This window comes from Pan troglodytes, chromosome 22, assembly GCF_028858775.2.
Source record: "Pan troglodytes isolate AG18354 chromosome 22, NHGRI_mPanTro3-v2.0_pri, whole genome shotgun sequence".
NCBI classification, from domain to species: domain Eukaryota; kingdom Metazoa; phylum Chordata; class Mammalia; order Primates; family Hominidae; genus Pan; species Pan troglodytes.
This window is the reverse complement of record NC_072420.2, coordinates 39,549,293-39,569,691: the sequence shown is the minus strand read 5'-3', so window position 1 is coordinate 39,569,691 and position 20,399 is coordinate 39,549,293. Positions and strand designations below refer to the sequence as shown.

General features: G+C 44.5%; 1 long non-coding RNA gene across 1 annotated transcript; it reads right to left on the bottom strand.

Annotated features, from left to right (window-relative positions):
• Positions 1–18,103: 18,103 nt before the first annotated feature.
• LOC104001791 (uncharacterized) lies at positions 18,104–19,472 on the bottom strand. Its single transcript, XR_010154455.1, has 3 exons — positions 19,343–19,472; positions 19,013–19,192; positions 18,104–18,889 (listed from the first exon to the last, which is right to left on the bottom strand). It is a non-coding gene; the product is annotated as an uncharacterized LOC104001791 (long non-coding RNA).
• Positions 19,473–20,399: the final 927 nt, after the last annotated feature.

Genomic DNA, 20,399 nt, shown 5'->3' with positions numbered 1-20,399 from the left:
ACATTACTGGATGGTATACCTGAGATTGGAGCACCTACAATAGAAGGTACAGTGTTACATCTCAGTGAAAAAGAGAAAATACTAAAGAAGAAAAAGACTGTGGATCATTTTGGACTTGAACCTTATGCAGTAGTGGGTACTACAGAGTCATGTCTCAACTACAATTCAAACTGCAATACCTTTTAAGCTTTGTGTTGAAAAGAATGAATATTTGGGAATGTAATTCTGTTTGTGATAAAGTCCTCCATAATAACTGATTCAAAGCAAAGGAGACTACAGTTTCCCCTGGTGCCCTGCCCCTGTCTCTGATTGGTGCATGTTTGTTGGGACATCTACCAGAGGGGATTAATGCCCCAGGCTAATGCCACTCCCTGTGCCCAACTCATATCAGGTGGCTGGGGGGCAGGCAATCCAGAGCCTTCTTGCTTCCCCAGTGAGGGATGGACAGCAGGAAGTGCCCTCCAAAGGGCCGGCCTGTCCCATGGATTGTCCAGGAGGAGGACAACACAAAGGCGAGGTTGTTTCTCGGTGAGCCCATGCCTGGCCTTGCAGAGCAAATACTGGGGATCATGCATCATGCCTCCAACAGGCAAGTGGCCCCACGCCCATAAGCCACAGGATGCCAGGGATGTGGGATTGGAGCTGCCCTGTGGGTTTTCTCAACGAAGTAAATACCTCCGAAGAAATTTGGGTCCTCTACTGCTCTCAGTCAGTTGCTTCCTGACTGGTCCACATGTGCTGGGATTCTGGGTTCAACTGGATCATACCATCGTGGAGGGCTGGAGCCACATCAGAAATGTCCCTGTAGCTCCTGCCTCCACAACTACAGGCCTGTAACGCTGCTCGCCCTAAGTGGTCAGTTAACACAGTGCATGGATGGTCTGGTCCACGAATGCCTTTTCCGGGCGTGTTTGACTTACAGCCATCTCTGTTCTCACTACGAAGACAGGAGAGGAGCTTCATAGAGGTGAAGTCAGTGGAAGATGTTCCAACCCTCCTTTGAACACACCTGCAACAAGGAAACCTATCTGATTTCCCCAGCTTTCCTCCCTCCTGTCTTGTGGCAGAGCAGTGCCTCCCTGCAGCTGACTTAGAGCAAACCAAACACAATTGGACCTGTTTTCACCGAGCAACTTGCAGTGTTTTGCCCAGATTCCAGCAGTGAACTCAATATCATTGGATGGGTTCATAATGCATGCATTTGTTCATACCAGGGAATTCCCTGGAAGGTTACTTGTAAAATAAATATCTTGTAAAACGGGGGAATTAATTTATCTATGTTCTTTTTCTTACTGGTTCTGTCTCCTTATAAAAATATGGAGAATGGTTATCAGGCATACATCACTTTTTCTTTTAATGGCTGGTTCAGGCTAATTAGATTCCAGGTTTGAGGTTTTGCAATGGCTGTATTTTGAAGTGTTCATGTGGCCCTGTGTGTGTTTCCTGTGGCTGGCTTAGTAAGCACCACAAACAGCTTGGCCTAAAACACCAGAAATGTATTCTCTCACGGTTCTGGAGATGAGAAATGTGAAATCCAGGAGTTGGCAGGATTGGCTCCTTCTAGTAGCTTCTATGCCTCTTCCAAGCTCCTGGTGGTTGCTGCAGTCCTTGGCATTCCTCGGCTTGTAGCTCCATCCCTCCAACCTCTGCGTTGGCCTTCACATGGCTTCTTCCCTGTGTGTCTCTGTGTCTCTGTTTTCTTTCCTTATAGAGGACACCAGTCATTGGATTTAGGGCCCACTTTGATTCAGAATGATGTTATACTAACTCATTACATCTGTAAAGACCCTTTTTCCAAATAAGGTCCCATTCTGAGGTTCTGAAGAGGCCATGGATTTTGGAGCGATAACTATGAAACCCAGTCCAAGCACCATGCACCCAATGCTCATTTCCATCAGCCCACTTTTTGCCAGTGGGTAGAGAGATCTGCCTGTGACCACATGATAGGAAGTGGATGGATGTCAGGCCTTATGATCTGGAAGGAGAATGTCTGGATCAAGTGATGGGGAGGAGAATGAAAGCTGGAGAGCTGGTTACCATGGTGACTCCTTCTTCAGTCTCCCAGCTTCCATAAAGTCCTGTTCCTCCTGCCATAGGCTTGGATTATTCCTGAGTCAACACGCTGTACTTTCAGGGCCTTGTGGGTGGCCAGTAGCCTTCCCTCCTCACTTGATTGTTTGGGGACCAGGGATGTGGCAGCTCTGGAGGGGGTTAGGACAGGGCTGTCTTTCAAGGAGGGTGAAGATCACATGAGTCCCAGTTGAAGGAGGAGACTTGATTTGTTATTCTAGCAATGGGTAGAAGACTGGCTGGAGGCTGACTCAACATACAACAGCTCACACAGCTTTCTTGGGGCTTAGTCTTCACTGGTAAGGCAAGAGTTCTCACTGGACTTTTATGTCAACTGATGGCAAGGACTTTAAGATTTAGTGTGGTCACTAATGTATTATGGAACCTGAAGAACTGGGTGAGGGCGTTGCTCTGAAAACTACACCTGGAGACTTCACCTAGGGCATTTTCTATGGGAGTATTTAGGTGGAACAGTCTAGTCTATGCCTAGGCAGTCCTGGGCACTCTTGCAAGTCTCAAATTTCACAACCACTGTTCCCCTTTTTCTCCTCCAGAGAGTTAACTGAGATAGCTAGGTGCTGACTTTGCCAAGGGAAAAAATGTATTTTTTTAATTCCCAGGCAATTTTAATAATAAATCTTAATAGATGGGGTAAGAGCTGCCTTCATCCCATACAGAGAATACAATGGTGCTAGACTAAGTAGAGATTTTATTTCAGCTTAAAGATTCTGTTTGATGTCTGAAATTACATGTTTAGGCGGCACTGGGAACAGGACTGTTCTTTAGCATCAGTTTCACAATTACTTTAATCTGCTAGGTTTCATTCACCTTATAATTCTGAAATTTCATCAGCAGTGGGAACAGAAAAGGATATTCACATGCTAGCCCCAAATTGGCTGTGATTGAAACTAATGATACAATTACAGCAATGAGTGTTTGCAACGGTTGATGATCAGGTACTGGTGTGGGATGAAATGGCAGAGAAGTGGTGCTTGTGGGTGATGTGAGTCTCCATTGATCTGTTGAATTAGGTGCCTCTTCCTCTGGCATCACTGACAATTCTTGGTGGGGCCCGAAGATGGGGGTGGGTTACACTCTGGGTCAATTTCTTCTCCTATCTCTGATGTGCTGAGGCCCATGGATTCCGTGAACAAGTGTGGGCTCTGTTTGTTCAGCCCTTGAAAAAGCTCAAGGGAAGATGTCTCCTAGGGAGTGGTAGCTCCTTCCAATTTCTGTGGTCGGAGGTTCTCCCTGCATATGGGAGCCCAGAGCCCGAGGCTCTGGATCTTCTCCCAGGAGAAGCCTGCAGTGGGCCTGATGGGCCATGGCCAAGGCTGAGCCTTCAGCTCTTTGTCCCTGCTGTGTTCCCTGAGAAGGCTTGGAAGTAGGGCAAAAGCCATGCACTCCTCTACAGCCCCACAGAGAGAGTATCAGTACAATGGAAAGGGAGTGATTCCTCCAGAGGAAGAATGCCTTGTGGACTCACACAGAGGAAGTTTGTTATGACTTTGATACTTGGAAGGCATGAGCCCAGTTGTAGCTGTGAGCTGTCTGACCTTATTTGTTGCGATGGACTCCACTGTGACTCTGGACAGAGCATTCTATGGAAGACAGTTTGCATATCAGCAGGATTATTATAAAATATACCAATAAGATTCTTCCTCCTGAAAGTGGCAGAAACTCAGATCAAACTGGCTTAAGCTTCTAAGGGGACTCATTGACTTGGGTAATTGACCGCATTAGCGTATGGCGCTTTCTGGATAGCTGGATCCAGAGTCACAGATGCTGTCAGGATTCTTTCTCTTTCTTTTAGCTCTACTACTTTCTCTGCAATAGGTTAGTTCTCCAAAAGGAACAAGACGGCCACTGGAGCCCCAGGATTACAGGATCCTTTGTGTTTGGGATCTTATGGAATCCTGGACCTGCTTGGGTCACGTGCCCACCTCTGTCCTGAGGAGTTGGAAGTCATTTTCAGGTTGAGGAGGGCATCCCCAGAAAGCCAGAGAAGGGGGCAGAAATGCAGGTGAGCTCAACACCAGGCCTCTGCTACCGAATGTCAGGACACCAGCCTTCCTGAAGGGACATGTTAGGTGGACACCCAGTGAGAGCCTATGATAGCAACCAGCAGCAGTTGGAGGAGGGCTGGGTGCGGCAGCTCACGCCTGTAATACCAGCACTTTGGGAGGCCGAGGTAGGCGGGTCACTTGAGCCCAGGAGTTTGAGAACAGCCTGGGCAACATAGTGAGACCACATCTCTACTAAAAAAATAAAGAAAAATTAGCTGGGTGTGATGGTGTGTATTCATCATCACTGCTATGAAGAACTCCTGAGACTGGGTAATTTATGAAGAAAAGAGGTTTAATTAACTCACAGTTCCATAGGCTGTACAGGAAAGATGACTGAGATGCTTCAGGAAACTTACAATCATGACAGAAGGTGAAGGAGAAGCAAGGACATTCCTCACAACGTGGCAGGAGAGAGGGGGTGGGGGGAAGTGCCACACACTTTTAAACCATCAGATCTCATGAGAACTCACTCACTGTCTCGAAAATAGCAACGGAGAAATCTGCCCCCATGATCCAATCACCTCCCACCAGGCCCTTCCCCTAACACTGGGAATTACAATGCAACATGAGATTTGGGTGGGGACACAGAGACAAACCATACCACAGTGCATGACTGTAGTCCCAGCTACTTTGGAGGCTGAGACAGGAGGATTGTTTGAGCCTGGGAGTTCAAGGCTGCATTGCATTCCAGTATCCTGGGTGACACAGCGAGATTGTATCTCAAAAGAAAAGAAAAAGAAAAAGAAAAAAAAAAGTTGGAGGAAAAAAAAATTAATAGCAGAAAAAATAGGAGTCTTCATACTGACAGCCTCACAACTCAGAGAACTTGAAAAATGTTATGTAGACAATGGCAATAAAGGGCTGACACATCCCTGTGCACTGGTGAACACAGAGCCTTCTTGAGGCTGTGCCCTTCAGCTTCGTTTGGAATTTGACATTTTAAAAAACACTCCACCCACAGGTTTCCTTTGAGAGACTAGAGTATCTTTGAACTTAATATTCAGGTAAATAAAAAGACCACTTGGGAGAAAATTATCTCCTCTGAAAAGCTTGTCACTTAACACTTGTTTATTAGGAGAACTACAAAAAAGTCAGCAAAATGGCAGAAGTCTTCTCTGACATTTAAAGCTTTCCATGTGGTTTGCCACTGAGAACAAGGTGTATGTTCTTTTCAATTGCCTAAATCTTGCTGCCCCAGCTGGGAACTTTGCTGCAGAATCCAGAGAAGTGACTCTTCAGGGTCTGAGAATGAACTTGGATGGAAAAAAATACGTTTTTATTTTTAGTAATTTCCAACAGATATCAAGCATTTTATTCAACTATGGAATGGAAGCAACAGATTACAGCAGCATTAACAAGACCTGGGATACCATCACCAATCAAAATCATGGATATTTCATAGCACAAGAACGTTGTTTCAGAATCTCAAAGTACTCCTCCTACTCAACATGACTTTGAAATTGCAATAGTTGTTAGAACTGTCATTGCAGTTTGATATATGATGTGTTTACAAAGAGGCACATATATTTCTCTTTCAGAATTATAACTCTGTATGCATTTCAATGTAATTGGTTTCCTTTGTCATCTTCTGAATTTTATGTATTTAAAAATATTATTCTGATGTTAATACACAACAAAGAAAGGATAGAATTTTCAATAAATGGTGTTGGGGAAATTGGATATCCATATACAAAAAATAAAAATAAAATTGGATTCTTATCTTAAACCCTACACAAAAATTAACTCAAAATGGATTAAAGACATAGACATAAGACCTGAAACTTTAAAATTACTAGAAGAAAACATAGGGGATGACACTGGTCTGGGCAATAACTTTTTGGATATGACACTAAAAGTACAAGCAACAAAAGCAAAAATAGACAAACACAATTACATCAAGCTAAAAAAGCTTTCACACAGTAAGGCAAGCAATCAACAGAGTAAAGAGACTGTGTTGCAACCTACAGATGCAACTTACAGAATGCAAGAATGTATCTGTCAACCATACAGCTGAGAAGGATTTAATATCCAAAATATACAAGGAACTCAGCTCAATAGCAAAAACAAAAAACAACAACAAACCAAAACCAACTCACATATAACTCAGCTAACAATGGGCAAAAGATCTGAATAAATATTTCTCAAAGGAAGATATACGAATTACCAATGGGTATATGAAAAGATGCTCTACACCACTAATCATCAGGAAAATACAAATTAAAACCACAATGAGATACCACCTCACACCTGCTAGAATATCTATTATCAAAAAGATAAGTGATAACAAACGTTGGTAAGGCCATGTAGAAAATGGAACCCTTGTACACTGTTGATGGGAATATAGATTGCTGCAATCATTATGAAAAACAGTATGGAAATTCCTCAAGATACTAAATATAGAACTACCATATGATCCAGCAATCCCACTTCTGGGCATATATTTAAAGGAAATGAAATCAGTATCTTGAAGAGGTATCTGGACTCATATGTTTATTGCAGCATTATTCACAATAGCCAAGATACGGAATCAACCTTAGTGCTTAGTGTCCATTGATGGACGAATGGATGAAGAAAATGTGATACACACACACACACACACACGCACACATGCACGCACACACAGGGATATTATTCAGTCTTTAACAAGAAGAAGATTCTGCCATTTGCAACAACATGGGTGGACCTGGAGGACATTATGCTAAGTGAAAGCAAGCCAGACACAGAAAAACAAACACTGCACGGCATGATCTCACTCATATGTGGAATCTAAGAAGGTTGGACTCAGAAACAGAGCAGAAGGCTGGTTACCAGAGGTGGCAGTAGGGATGACAGTGGGAAAGTAGGAGATGTTGGTTAAACGATACAGACTTTTAGGTATAAAATGAATAAGGTCCTCAGAGCTAACGTACGGCACAGTGACTGTGTTAATAATAATGTATTTTAGATTTGAAAATTGCTAAGAGAGTAGATCTTCAGTACTCTCACCACAAAAAAAGGTTGAACTATGTGAAGTGATAGATAACATTAATTAGCTTGATTGTGGTCATCATTTCACAATGGATATATGCATCAGAGCTTCATGTTGTACATCTATATTCCATTTTTATTTTTTCAATTATAACTCAGTAAACCTAGAAAAAAAAATAATATCACTCTGAAAAGTGGTCTGCAGGTTTCACTAGCTGCTGAAGGGGGCTGTGGCACTTCCTAGATGCTGGGCACTATTCTATGGTTTTCCATATATTATTAAGGGAATCCTCACAGTCACATTATGAGGTATGTATTAATAATTAAGATGAAAAAAACTGAGGGTCACAGAGTAGATAAATTCCCCAAGGATAAAGCCAGTAAGTGGCATAGTTGGCACTGAAATCTAAAAATCCAAGCCCCTAAGCTTTTTGCACCTCTCCTTGGTGAGGTAACAACCTTGTCATGGTCCAGTGAAGAGGCAGCGCCCAGCCCTGTCCCAAGCCCAGTGCTTCCTTCCCCCAGTGCTTCCTTCCCCAAGTAATGTTCACAAAGAGTCCCAAAGTCAGCAGATGTCCCAGGGCCAACTGAGGGGCCCCAAGTCACACTCAAGAGGGAACTGCTATTGCAAGAACAAAGGAAATCTGCGCAGGGTTTGCTTCCCCCAAACGCTCCTGGTAAAGTTTCCCGAACTTTTACTTTCTGTGATCACTTAATGAACATTTAACTTACCCAGAGACAAATCTCAGGTTTTTTTAAAGGTGTCATCAGAAATTTTCCAGCAACAAAGAGAAAATGCAGTGTTCTAGGTTAGTAATAATAAAGTCTGTTTCTTACAGTGAGAGAGGTGATGTTTTCTCTTTCCCTAAAACCTCTCCATCCCTGTTGATGAGAGAGAACTCAATCCAACAAGAAGTTTTCTTTCTTCATTTTTCTTTTTTTTTTCAAATTTAAAAGTAAAAATTGTAAATATTTATGGTGTACAACATGATGTTTTGATATTTGTGTACATTTTGGAATGGCTAAATCAAGCTTTTTAACATATGCATTACCTCATATACTTATTTTTGGAGTGAGAACACTTAAAACTGCCTTTCTAGAGATTATCCAGTGTATAGTATATTATTATTAACTGTAGTCTCATTATGTATAATAGATCTCCTGAACTTATTCCTCCTGTTTAACTGGAATTTTGTGTCCGTTGACCACCATCTCCTCAATCCTCCAACCTCTACCCTCTGGTAGCCACCATTCTATGCCTTGTTTCTATGAGCCCTACTTTTTTAGATTCCACATATAAGTGAGATTATGCAGTATTTATCCTTCTGTGTCTGGCTTATTTCACTTAGCCTAATGCCCTCCAGCTTCAGCCATGTTGTCACAAATGACAGAATTTACTTCTTTTTAAAGAGCCCTCACACTCTTTCTCTCTCAAGCTACCTTGTCCTTCTGCCTTCTGCCATGGGATGAGTAGCAAAAAGGCCCTCACCAGATGCAGCCCCTTCACCTTGGACTTCCCAGCCTCCAGAACCATAAGAAATAAATTTTTCTAAATAAATTAGCATGAGGGCTAATTTAAAGGTTGAATAGTATTTTCTTTATCCATTCATGCATTAATGGATACTTAAGTTGATTCCATATCTTGGCTGTTGTGAATAATGCTGCAATGAACATGAAAGTATAGATATCTCTTCAAGCTACCGGTTTTATTTCCTTTAAATATATCCCCAGAAATTAAATTGCGGGATCATATGGTAGTTCTATTTTTAATTCCTTAAGAAATCTCCATACTGTTTTCCATAATGGCTGTATTAATCTACATCCCCACCAACAGTGTACAAGGGTTCCATTTTCTACACAGCCTTGCCAACATCTGTTATCTTTCATCTTTTTCATACTCGTCATTTTAACAGATGTGAAGTGATATTAATATCTTATTGTGATATTAATTGCATTTCTCTGATTAGTGATGTTGAATATCTTTTCATATACCCATTGGCCACTCGTATGTCTTTTTTGAGAAATATTTATTCAGATTCTTTGCCCATTTTAACTGATTTATATTTGTTTTTGCTTTTGCTATTGAGTTGTTTGAGTTTCCTGCATATTTTTGATATTAACTTCTTATCAGATGTGTGATTTGTAAATATATTCTCCCATACTATATGTTGTTTCTTCACTCTATGGTCATTTCCTTTGCCGTGTGGCAGCTTTTTTGGTTTGATTGAATTCTATTTGTGCGAATTTATTTATTATTTATTTATTTATTTTGAGATGGTGTCTTGCTCTGTCACCCAGGCTGGAGTGCAGTGGCGCGATCTTGGCTCACTGCAAACTCCCACTTCCGGGTTCAAGGATTCTCCTGCTTCAGCCTCCTGAGTAGCTGGGATTACAGGTGCCCACCAGCATGCCCAGCTAAGTTTTGTATTTTTAGTAGAGATGGAGTTTCACCATGTAGGTCAGGCTGGTCTTGAGCTCCTGACCTCGTGATCCTCCCGCCTCGGCCTCCCAAAGTGCTGGGATTACAGGCGTGAGCCACCGTGCCCGGCTGCATTTTTACTTTTGTTGCTTGTGCTTTTAGGGTCATATCCAAAAATTCATTGCCAAGACCAATGTCATAGAGCTTTTTCTCCATGTTTTCTTCCAGTATTTATAAGGTTCTAGGTCTTATATTTAAGTCGCTTATCTACTTTGAGTGGATTTTTGTGTGTGGTGTGAGACGAGGGTCTAATTTTATTTATTTGCATCTGGATATCCAATGTTCTCAGCACCATTTACTGAAGAACTGTCCTTTCCCTATTGTATGTTCTTGGAATCTTTGTCAAAGCTCAATTGACCATAAATTCATGAATTAATTTCTGGGCTGTTTATTCAGCTCCACTTGTCTGTGTCTGTTTTGTGGCAGTTTTATGCTGTTTAGATTACTATAGCTTTGTAATAGATTTTAAAATCAGGTAGTGTGATGCCTCTAGCTTTGTTCTTTTTGCTCAAGATTTATTTGGCCATTCATGGGTCTTTTGTGGTTCCATCCAAATTTATGGATTGTTTTTTCCATTTCTGCTAAAAAAAGTCATTGGAATTTTGATAGGATTATATTTGACTCTTGGATCACTTTGGACAGTATGGACGTTTTAACAATATCAAATCTTCCAATTCTTTTTTTTTTTTTTTTGAGTCGGAGTCTCACTCTGTCGCCAAGGTTGGAGTGTAGTGGCACGATCTTGGCTCACTGCAACCTCCTCCTCCCGGGTTCAAGCAATTCTCTGCCTCAGCCTCCTGAGTACCTGGGATTACAGGCGCCTGCCACCACAGCAGGCTAATTTTTTGTATTTTTAGTAAAGACTGGGTTTCACCATGTTGGCCAGGCTGGTCTTGAACTCCTGACCTCGTGTAACACCTGCCTTGGCTTCCCAAAGTGCTGGGATTATAGGCCTGAGCCGTCGTGCCTGGCCTTAAATCTTCCAATTCTTAAACACAGAATATCTTTCTATTTATTTGTGTCTTTTTTTTAACTTCTTTCATTCATGTTTTATAGTTTTCAGTCTACAGATCTTTCATTAACTTGGTTAAATTTACATCTAAGTAATTTTGGGGGGAGGCGCCACTGTAAATGGGATTGTTTTCTTGATTTCTTTTTCAGATAGTTAATTGTTCTTATATAGAAATGCTACTGATTTTTGCATATTGATTTTGTATCCTGCAACATTATTAACTGTATTAGTTCTAACAGTTCTTTGGTAGAGTCTTTAGGATATTTTATATATGAGATCATGTTGTCTGCAAATAGAGACAATGTAACTTTTTCCTTTCCAATTCAAATGACTTTTATTTATTTCTCTTCTAGTTGCTCTGTATAGAACATCCAGAACCATGTTTAATAGAAGTGGTAAGAGTAGGCATCCTTGTCTTTTTTTGATCTTAGAGGAAAAGATCCCAACTTTTCACTGTAGAGTGTGATGTTAGTTATGAGCTTTTTATATGTAGCCTTTATTGTATTGAGGTACACTCCTTCTATCTCTCACCTATTGGGACTTTTTACCATGAAAAATTTGGAAATTTGTCCAGTGACTTTTCTTTATCTCTTGAGATGATCACATGGTTTTTGTCTGTCTTTCTTTTAATGTGGTGTATCACATTTATTGATTTAATTATGTGAAACCATCTTTGTATCCTAGGAATAAATCCCTCATTAGTCTTTCAAATGGAAAATCTTAGCTCACAGTTAAAGGTCAGAAGGACTGTCAGTAAATAGTCAGTGGCTCAGAAAGGATTTAAATTCAAAGTTGACTTCAATATTAGGGAAAGATTTCTCACTGAAGAAGGCTCTACTTTCCTGAAAGATTATAGGAACTACCAGGAAAACCTTGAGTCATGCTGGGGAATGCTAAATTTTCTTCCCTTCCCTTTTCCTTTGTTTCCGTTTCCTTTCCCTTTCCTCCCTACCCCCAGTACATCCTCAGTCTCCCAGCATGTTCCTATCTCCTTTGAAGCTCCTCTCCCTGAATTAGGTATTCACAGAGTTCATTTGAAAGAATTAATTAAATGTTACATAAAAGTTAAAACCAACCAAAAAGAGATGAGTAAAATATTCACCTCACCTGAATTTTTCAATGAAAAACCCTGAGCACAGGTTTCATGGAGTTTAGTAAGCAGATTTGCAAAGGCTTCAGGTCAGGGAGAATATTCAGGCATCACCACGTGACCAGGACCCAGCAACGTACTCAGTCTATGCGCAACTGATAGTCTATGTGCAACTGGGCTGGGCAGTGAAAGTTGATTGAGGTGGGAAGAGCATCTTGTGTTATAATAGAATATCACAGACTGGGTCATTTATAAAGAAAAAAATTTTATTTCTTATGGTTCTGGAGGCTTGGAAGTCTAAGGTCAAGGGGCTGCATCTGGTGAGGGCTTCTTGCTACTCATCCCATGGCAGAAGGCAGAAGAGAGCTTGGGAGAGCCAGAGCGTGAGGGCTGAACTTGCTTTTATAACAATTCCACGCTCACAATAACTAACCTGCTCCCTCAATAATGACATTAATCCATTCATGAGGGCAGGGTTTCATGACCTGATCACCACTTATTAAGGCCCCACCTCTTAACGCTTGCACCCTGGGGATTCAGTTTCCAAAACTTGAACTTTGGAGGACACATTCAAACAACAGCAAGGAGAAAAATGAGAAAAAAAGGAGAAAAAAGAGAAAAGAGGGACAGAGGAGGGAAAGAAAAGGGAGAGAGAAATAGACAGGAAAGATAAAGAATGATAGAGGGGAGGCAAACAGAGACAAAGATTGAACAAATTAGAGAAGAGGGAAAGGGGTCTGGGGTTCGCTTCTCTGTAAACACGAGTTCAAGCCCTGTTCTAGCCTCACCAGCTTTCTGAATCTGATTTACTTCTCAACCATAGACTAGGGATCACACACAAACCCCAGAGAATTAAGGAATGCCAAGAGGGGCTTGTAGAGCACAGAGCCAGGCCTGGCCCTCCATAGACACTCAGTGAATAGAAATGCAAGTGGTGTAGGGCCTGGCATTGCTGTCATCAAGAGCCGCTACTCACTTGGGCTTAGAGGATGGAGCTCTCCTCCGTGTCTTATCTCAGTCACAAGTGCTTCTGCTGAAAACTGCTCTTGTTCTCCAACCACTCTTTCCTCTGGAACCATAGTGGTCCTTTGGGATCAGAGAGCACAGCTGCCACCACCAAGGAGCTGCAATCACCACCACCAAGAAGCTGTAGCAACAGAGACCAGCGCAATGGTACTGTGAGGACCCAAGAAAACCCAGCTGTGAGCCAGGAGCTTTCCTCCCTGAAGCTTTCAACACCACGGGAATTGATTCATGGCCCTGTCATTTCATCTCATTCCTCGTGGACTCTCAGCATCTTTAGAATGACCTGAACATTGTGGAGGGAGTCCAGAATCCCTACCCCTGGGCTCTGAGGCAATGCCTTGGGTTTTGCATTGTCTCTTTTCTAGTAATGGCAACAACAACAACAACAGCAAAAACCCCAGCTCAACCCACTCTGACCCTAGCTCTCTCTTCCTGGTATCTTCACTTGCACAGCTTAAAAACTATAAATAACAAGGCCCTTTTCCAAATATCTTTTGGTAAACTATGCCTGACCCTGAAAACAAGGCCACCATCTTCCAGGTGGGAGTGGCCTGTGAGATTATAACCTCAGTCCTCTTTCCTAATAACTGGCTGCTGTGATCTACCTTGCCCGTGTGGCCCTGTCCTTTGATTGACACACTGGTTGGGGTGGAAGGTGAAGAGTCTGCCATGTTACAACCTTAGAAGGAGAATGTGTGGTCCCCAGACCAGTGCCTGGGGCAGAACATCTTTTCCTTGTGACTCAACCAGACTGATGAGGGTTCCAGCAATAACTGGACAGCAGCTAGGCCCTGGATGGCCAAGGAGGAGACAGGCTCTTCACACAGACACCCTCAGGGTGGATGCTGAAATCTGTGAGTAGGCTGGGGTGGGGGAGACGCCCACGTCAGAACACCTGGGAGAGGCTATATGTAAAAGGGAACTTACCTGCTGCTTGTGTGGATGTGGCCTAATACTAAGATGTTTTATGACTCCAGATTAGCTAAGAAAGGGGAGCTAGAGAGAGGCAGTGATTAATCCTCCCACGGAAGAACATGGGATGGGGGAGGTCAGATCTTGATCACCTGGTGACTTCTCCATGGACCCCAACATGTCCCTCCATGTAGACAGAGGGGGGTCAGAGCAGCAGTGCAGGGTCTTCCCAACCACTGAGGAGCGCGGTTGCACCCTGCAAGTTCAACAGAGGGCCTTTGCGGCACTGGTTTGCATTGCTGGGAGGAGTGCAAAATGCACAGGACCCAGGGCCTACCCTTGGGGTGGAGCAGGTGAACAGCACAGAGAGGCGACACCATCACATTAGACAGACCAGAAATGTGTCCCAGGAGGTAGGGTCCATGTGCTGGGAGCCATGGGGGAGCCTCCATCCCTCTCTCAGGGCTTTCCCCATGGGGTACTCGGAAGCTGCAGTGCTTGTCATATGCAGTGGCATAAGAAAGAGTCACATCAAGACCCAGTCCATGACATTCCTCAGGGGCCCCTGAGTGGATTTCACAAGGAAAATCTCTTTTAAAGCCAAGCCCTAAGCACATGTGTTTCTCCCAAGGAAGGGGCATGCTTCAGCCCTGATCTTGTTTCCCTTGTTCTTGGCCCATACAGCTTGGTCTCAGTTAGGGACTCAACTGTGTGAACTGTTGAAGTCCTATGGCCCACAGGGTACTTTCTAACCCCCTCTTGGCCCAGCCTCCTCCTGGGTCCTCTTGTCCCTGACCCCTTGTGCATTCACATTTCCAGTTTTCTGTTTTTTGGTGCAGTGTGCACCTTCCTGTGCGCCACTTTGGGTCTGTGGTGGAAGGAGGTAGAGGGTGACAGTGTGCACATCCGTCTGTCTTTTCCAGTCGGGGGTGTCCTAGTGTCTCCATTCATTGGACTCTCAGTGTCCCCAGATGAAGTCTTATCTCAAAGTCCTCCAGGAGAAGATACAAGCAGGGTCAGATGCCGCAGACACACAGTTATCAGAAGAGCCCACCTGGCCAGCCCGGGATGGGTCAGTGGGGCTCCTAGCGCGCTGGAACACTCTGTAAGCTTCAATGCAACTGCTTAAAAATGCAAAGCAGTTTTTGTGGGTTGGCTGGTTTGCATATTGGGCGCACGTGTCTGTGGTAAAAGTCTAAAGCCATGTGTTTCCTGGTGGTTAAGAACACAGGCTCTGACCTTCTGTAGCCTGGATTGGAACTCTGGCTGCTTAGCTGTGTGGCCTTCAAGTTACTTAATGTCTCGGTGCCTCCATGTCCTCACCTGGAAAATGAGGATCATGATGACTATCTCGTGGGGGAGGAGGGGACTGTAAGAGCCCCTGTGTTGGTCTTGAATTCCCGGCTGCAAGCAATCCTCCTGCCTTGGCTTCCCAAAGTGTTGGGATTAAAGGCCTGAGCCACCTCGCCCAGCCAAGATAGATACTATTTTAATGCTGTATATATAATCAAAATTAATGCAATAAATTCCTTGATGACAAAATAGCAACATTTTAAACAAAGAGGATCTGTATTTCTGAACTTGCCTTTTGCTGCAGGCTCTAACATGGCTTGGTCTACCACTGACTGGCAGTTACCTCTCTTTGAGAATGTATGTTTTGGTCGCAACACACGTATGATTTCTCAGTCGTATGGCCGTATGGCCAGCCTGCAAGGCAGGAATTATTACAGATAAGTAAACTGAGGCTCCTGGAGATTAAGTCATTTGCTCAAGGTCAAACCACGGCCCTTGGCCTCTGCAAAGCTGCCTCCCAACTGTACACACAGCCGGAGAAGAGACAGCCCCAGGCTCAAGACTAGAGATATGATTGGTCTCTTCCAGCTAAAAATGCCTAAGCGGATCAGAGGCTAAGGTGGAGATTTCAATCATGAAACTGCTATCTTGTGAGCCTGTAATAGCTGGCGAATGCATGGGTTTTTCTCCTGTGGTTTTTGCTTAACCTCTTTTTTAATTTCATTGTTCCTTTAACGATGTGATTCTTTTGGTTCTCTAATCTGTCCTAATAAATGCTGTAATTACAAGTTTCCCTGACGATGCTGTGCAGCAGGCGAGCTCCCTCCCTGGCTCCTGGGAAACTGAACTGGAGAGGGATCTTGGCAGGGAGCCGCTGCATCCGCCAGGCCTCAGTCACCACCCGCCTCTCAGTCAAGTTCAGCTCTTTGAAGCCAGGACCTTGTCTGTCTTGTTCACAGCAGTATCTCCCAAATCTGCCTGGTGCCTGGCACATAGAAGGGGCTTAATAAATCTCTGTTGAATGAATAAATGAAAAAATAGAAGTCTGACTAGCGTGGAACCCTTGAAAAAGTACATGCAACCTATGTAGCATCTTTTCTTGAACCTCGTACCTCGTGTGGTGGTTGGAGTTCACTGAGGATATTTGTAGAATGAAATAAAAAAGCATATAGGTGTTGTGTTGCATTGTATAATGTGCCTATACACACACAATTATATATATGTGTGTATGTATACATATGTATATATAATTATATGTGTATATATACCTCTTCAGTCAAGAACACAGCAGAATACACATTATTTTACCCCAAAGAGGATAAAAATACTCATTTGTCATCAGATTCTTAGACATAAGGTGTATTTGTATTTGATGTGTTCGCTAAGATTCACTGAGCCCTCAGACATCCTGCTCATGGGACAAATGAGCTTGTCCGGAGCTCGTGAGTTGGTTCATGATTTGAAGCCTTTGACCTTGTCTTCAGGCTATTCCTTGTACAAGCTGTGTTTAGGCAGAGTGCGTTCTCCATGGCTGCTTCCCCAGTGTGACCTCCAGTCTGTGGTCCTTTGTACTCCTCTGAAAAATAAAGTGTTCTGGGGCTAAAGATCACCCATGGTAGATAGGGGCATTGGAGAGGATGAGCAGGAAGAGCCCATCTGTGTGGGTTGGGGATCTGTTCTGCTGCCAGGTCCTGCCCTCCCTCCTGAGTCCCTGGATCCAGAACACAAACTCTCCTGTTCCCCTAGACCAAGCTGTGTGCACCCTCGTGTCTTTGCCTGTGCCTTGTCCTGGCCAGAAATCTTTCCTTCCCTGTCCCTTCATCTTTCCTTGACTCCTGCCCTATAATGATCTAAAGAGCCTCCCTCTTTCGTATCTCATCAGCATAGGCATCACCTGGGAGCAAAGCAAGGCTCAGGCCCCTGCCTGATATATCAGAATCTGCTTACTAACAAGCTCTCCAAGTGATTCATCTGCCCCTTCAATTTTGAAAAGCACTGGAGATAGCTCCTACTCATCCTTCAATGTTCAGCTCAGGAGCCGCCTCCTCCAGAGAGCCCGCCCTGATCTTCCTACCCACCACAGCCGGCTGCTGGGACAATTAAAGAGCGAGGCACAGCCCCAGCATGTACACCCACCGCATTCATGAGCGCTTATAGCTCATGGGTCTTTCTTATTTAATGGTGGTGCACTCTGGTGGAATAAACTTAAAATTCCTCTTGGAATCTCCAAACGAGGGGCATCATATAGCCTCAATGCAGGCTGTAAACGCATCATACCTGAGAACCCCCACCCTTCACTGGAGCCCCACCTGTACCCGCCCCTACAGTCCTTGTTGTGGGAGCAGCGCGGGAACCAAACACAAGTTCAAGAGAGATATGCGGCACACCACACTCTATGGTAGGGAAAAGCAGGCTTTCCCTGGGGTAATTCATACACTACAGCCTTTCTGACTTTTTGTCAGGGGCTCTCCTGCAGAGATTTTACTAAGGCTTTCTTAAAGTAGTGACAAACATCACAGGGTTATAAGAAAGCACCCAAGGGTGTCTTTCATTCCTCCTCTCTGATCGTCACAACCATCCAAACACAGCCCGATCTGTCCTTGATTCATCTTGTGATGACTACCCCAACATCAGACCCCTGTGACACCCCTCGCTGAAATCCTGCCTCTCCCCCAATTCTTATTCCATTCTCTCCACAACCAAAAAGGTCAAGGTGGCATACACATTCCTCCATGCCCCCTTCCCTGCAACCCCACCTCTCCAGGGGTAAGACCCTTCCCTGGGTGATCACACTGCACTGGATGTCACATCTGTGCACAGGGCTCTGCACACTCCCCACAACCCCACTTTACTTTGCTTCCCCTGGACCCAGAAGCAGAGTTCTCCTGGTCTTATCCTACCTGTACCTTCTACCTGCAATATTCTGCCCCTGACCCTCCCAGGGTCCTCCTTCTTACTTTTAGATCTCAGGTTAAATGTTGCCTCCTGGGTGCTCTCCCATAGCCCCTGTTCTCCCATCACTGGATTGGAAATGTCTGCAGAGCACGTATTCCCATCACTTGCTTGTCTTTTATTACCTGACCTTGCCCATCACTAAAATGTAAGTTCTAGTGGTCTGCAGGCCTCATCGGGTTGGTATTTTTCATCTCTGTATCCCAAGCCCCTAGAACAGTGCAGAAGACATGATAGACACTCCATGGATATTTATTAAATAAATGGATGTGAGTGAATGCAATAAAACAAGCACTTTCAGTCAAATAAACCCAAGAGTGCTGGTCATTCTCCAAATTTGTTTTCTGCCTGCTCTGTGCCGTGGAGGCCAACTCCTCTGGCTTGCACTTCGCAGGCCCTCTTTCAGGCAGCTGCCTGTGCACCTGCAGTCAATGAGAGGATGGGAGCAAAAAGTGGGGACAGTTTTCCCTAGTCCCTTGACAGGGCCTCACTGGGCTCAGATGACATCACTTCCTCTCTCCTCCCTTGAAACCCGGGGGTGGGAAACCTTGGCATCTGGGAGGTTTCCCATCATTCGTCTGAGCTCTCATCCCTGCCCACAGCTCAGGAAACTTCCTTTGTCAAAGTCTCTTCATCTGCACCATTTAGGATGAACTGTTCCTTGTGGGGGCAATGCTCCTTCTGCGTGCATACAATTTAGATATCTTTTCTGTATATACAGAATGTATGCACATAACTTAAAAAAAATTTACTTAATTTTTAAGGGGGGTGGTTTCTTCATTTTCTGCTTTCCTCTTTAGCTCTGCTTCCAAGTTCCCCTCATCACTGTGGTCCCTAGTGAAATCTTCCAACTGCATGGTGTCCAGCACATTTTCAGCCAGAGATTTTAGTTGGCTCGTGGTATCTTTCATGACCTGTTTTTTTTGTACATTCAAAGGTTTCCAGCCTTTCTTTCTCCTCCTTCCTTTCCTGTACTCTCTGCTTCCATCTCGCAATCTCTTGGTCGAGCACTTCCAGACTTTCTGAAAAATAGGTGTTTTCATTCAAACTGTCTGTTATTTCCTTCTGAAGTTTTCCTCCATCCTCCTTTCATCCTTTTAAGATGTGTCCTGCATCAATCACTTGGGAACGCTTAGGAGGCTCACTTTTCCATGTTTTTTTTTCCAGAAAGCCTCCTGTGTCCTGCAGAGAAGACCTGCTCAGATTTTTATTAAGGGTCGATAAGCAGAGGGATTGTAACATTCAAGGTCTGGCCTCCATCAGGGGTGACTTGAGGGCTTCCTCAGCCTGTCTCTTTAGTCCAGTGTTCCACCTTCTCCATGGACCTGCTGGTGAGAACAACACTTTTACTAAGCTCTTTTCCTCTTTATAAAGTGTCATCTCTTAATGACTAAGACCACCACAGCAACACAAACCAGGACCTCCCAGGGATGCCCAGGGACCCCCGGGGCTCATCTCATGATCTCAGCCATCACCAGCACAGCAGCCTGCAGCAGCTTCAGAGCGGCTGGAGAGACATTTGGGGACGAGCAGCCCCTCTGTGGCTCTGCCTCTGTTTGCCAGTGGCCTGTGGGCCACAACTGCCTACTCGGAACCCTGCGGAGTGTTCTGTATCTAATGCAAACAGGTGCCTGGCAACCAGGACAGATAATCAGTTGGGCTGGGGGAGGGGAGACAGCCAGGTTCTAAAAACAGTGTCCCTGACATTGCTGTGCTTACTGCACAGATAGAGGTGATATTATATTCCCTGCCCAGGTCATGAGGGAACTGGGAGTGGCTGACAGCACCCTGGAGCTCAGCCACACCAGGCCCAGCTGGCCCCACAGCAAACCCAGAGGGTCGAAGTGAGGCTACGCCCTGTCCCTTTCTGTCCACAAGAGCCTGTCAGGGCACAGTGGTGGGGCCTGTCCCTGGGTGAGGCTCAGTCTCCTGATTTCAAGTTTCCTTCTGCACAGGGAAAGTGGGTCCTGCCCACCAAGGTCCGAGGGACCCTCCTCTGAAGCCCCTCTCTCCTTTGTGTTTGGTCAAGGTTAGCAGGTGGGGAGAGGACTGAAGAGTCTCCCCAAAGGTCTAAACTGAGAGACCTGGATCTTCAATGTAACAACCCAGGAGAAATAAGTAGATGGAGTCTAAAATTTCTGGTGGAGTCTACAATTTCATGGATTTTCTATGAAGCTGGTTTGTCCCTGTTCAGCAAGTGTCCTGAGTGAGGGTGACTCTGCTTTGGGTATGACAGGTTGACCCAAGCTCCTTCCCTCATGCCTCCCAAGGTGGCCCTGGGAACAGTCTCCAATCCACTGAGCCGTCTTCAGAAGTGCATGTCTACTACAAGGGGTTGGGGCCTTCTTTTGGCTCATATTTGCCACCTTTTGCTTATTAAGCCACTTCTCTCTCCTAGAATCCCTCTGGCAGACCGAGACTCACAGCCTCTTGTTCATCCTCTGGGACTTTGCCATGAGCAACTCGCTCATGGTCCCTTTACCCAGAATGAAATTAGAGAACTGTCCGCCAAGGCCAGCCCTGGGGTCTTGA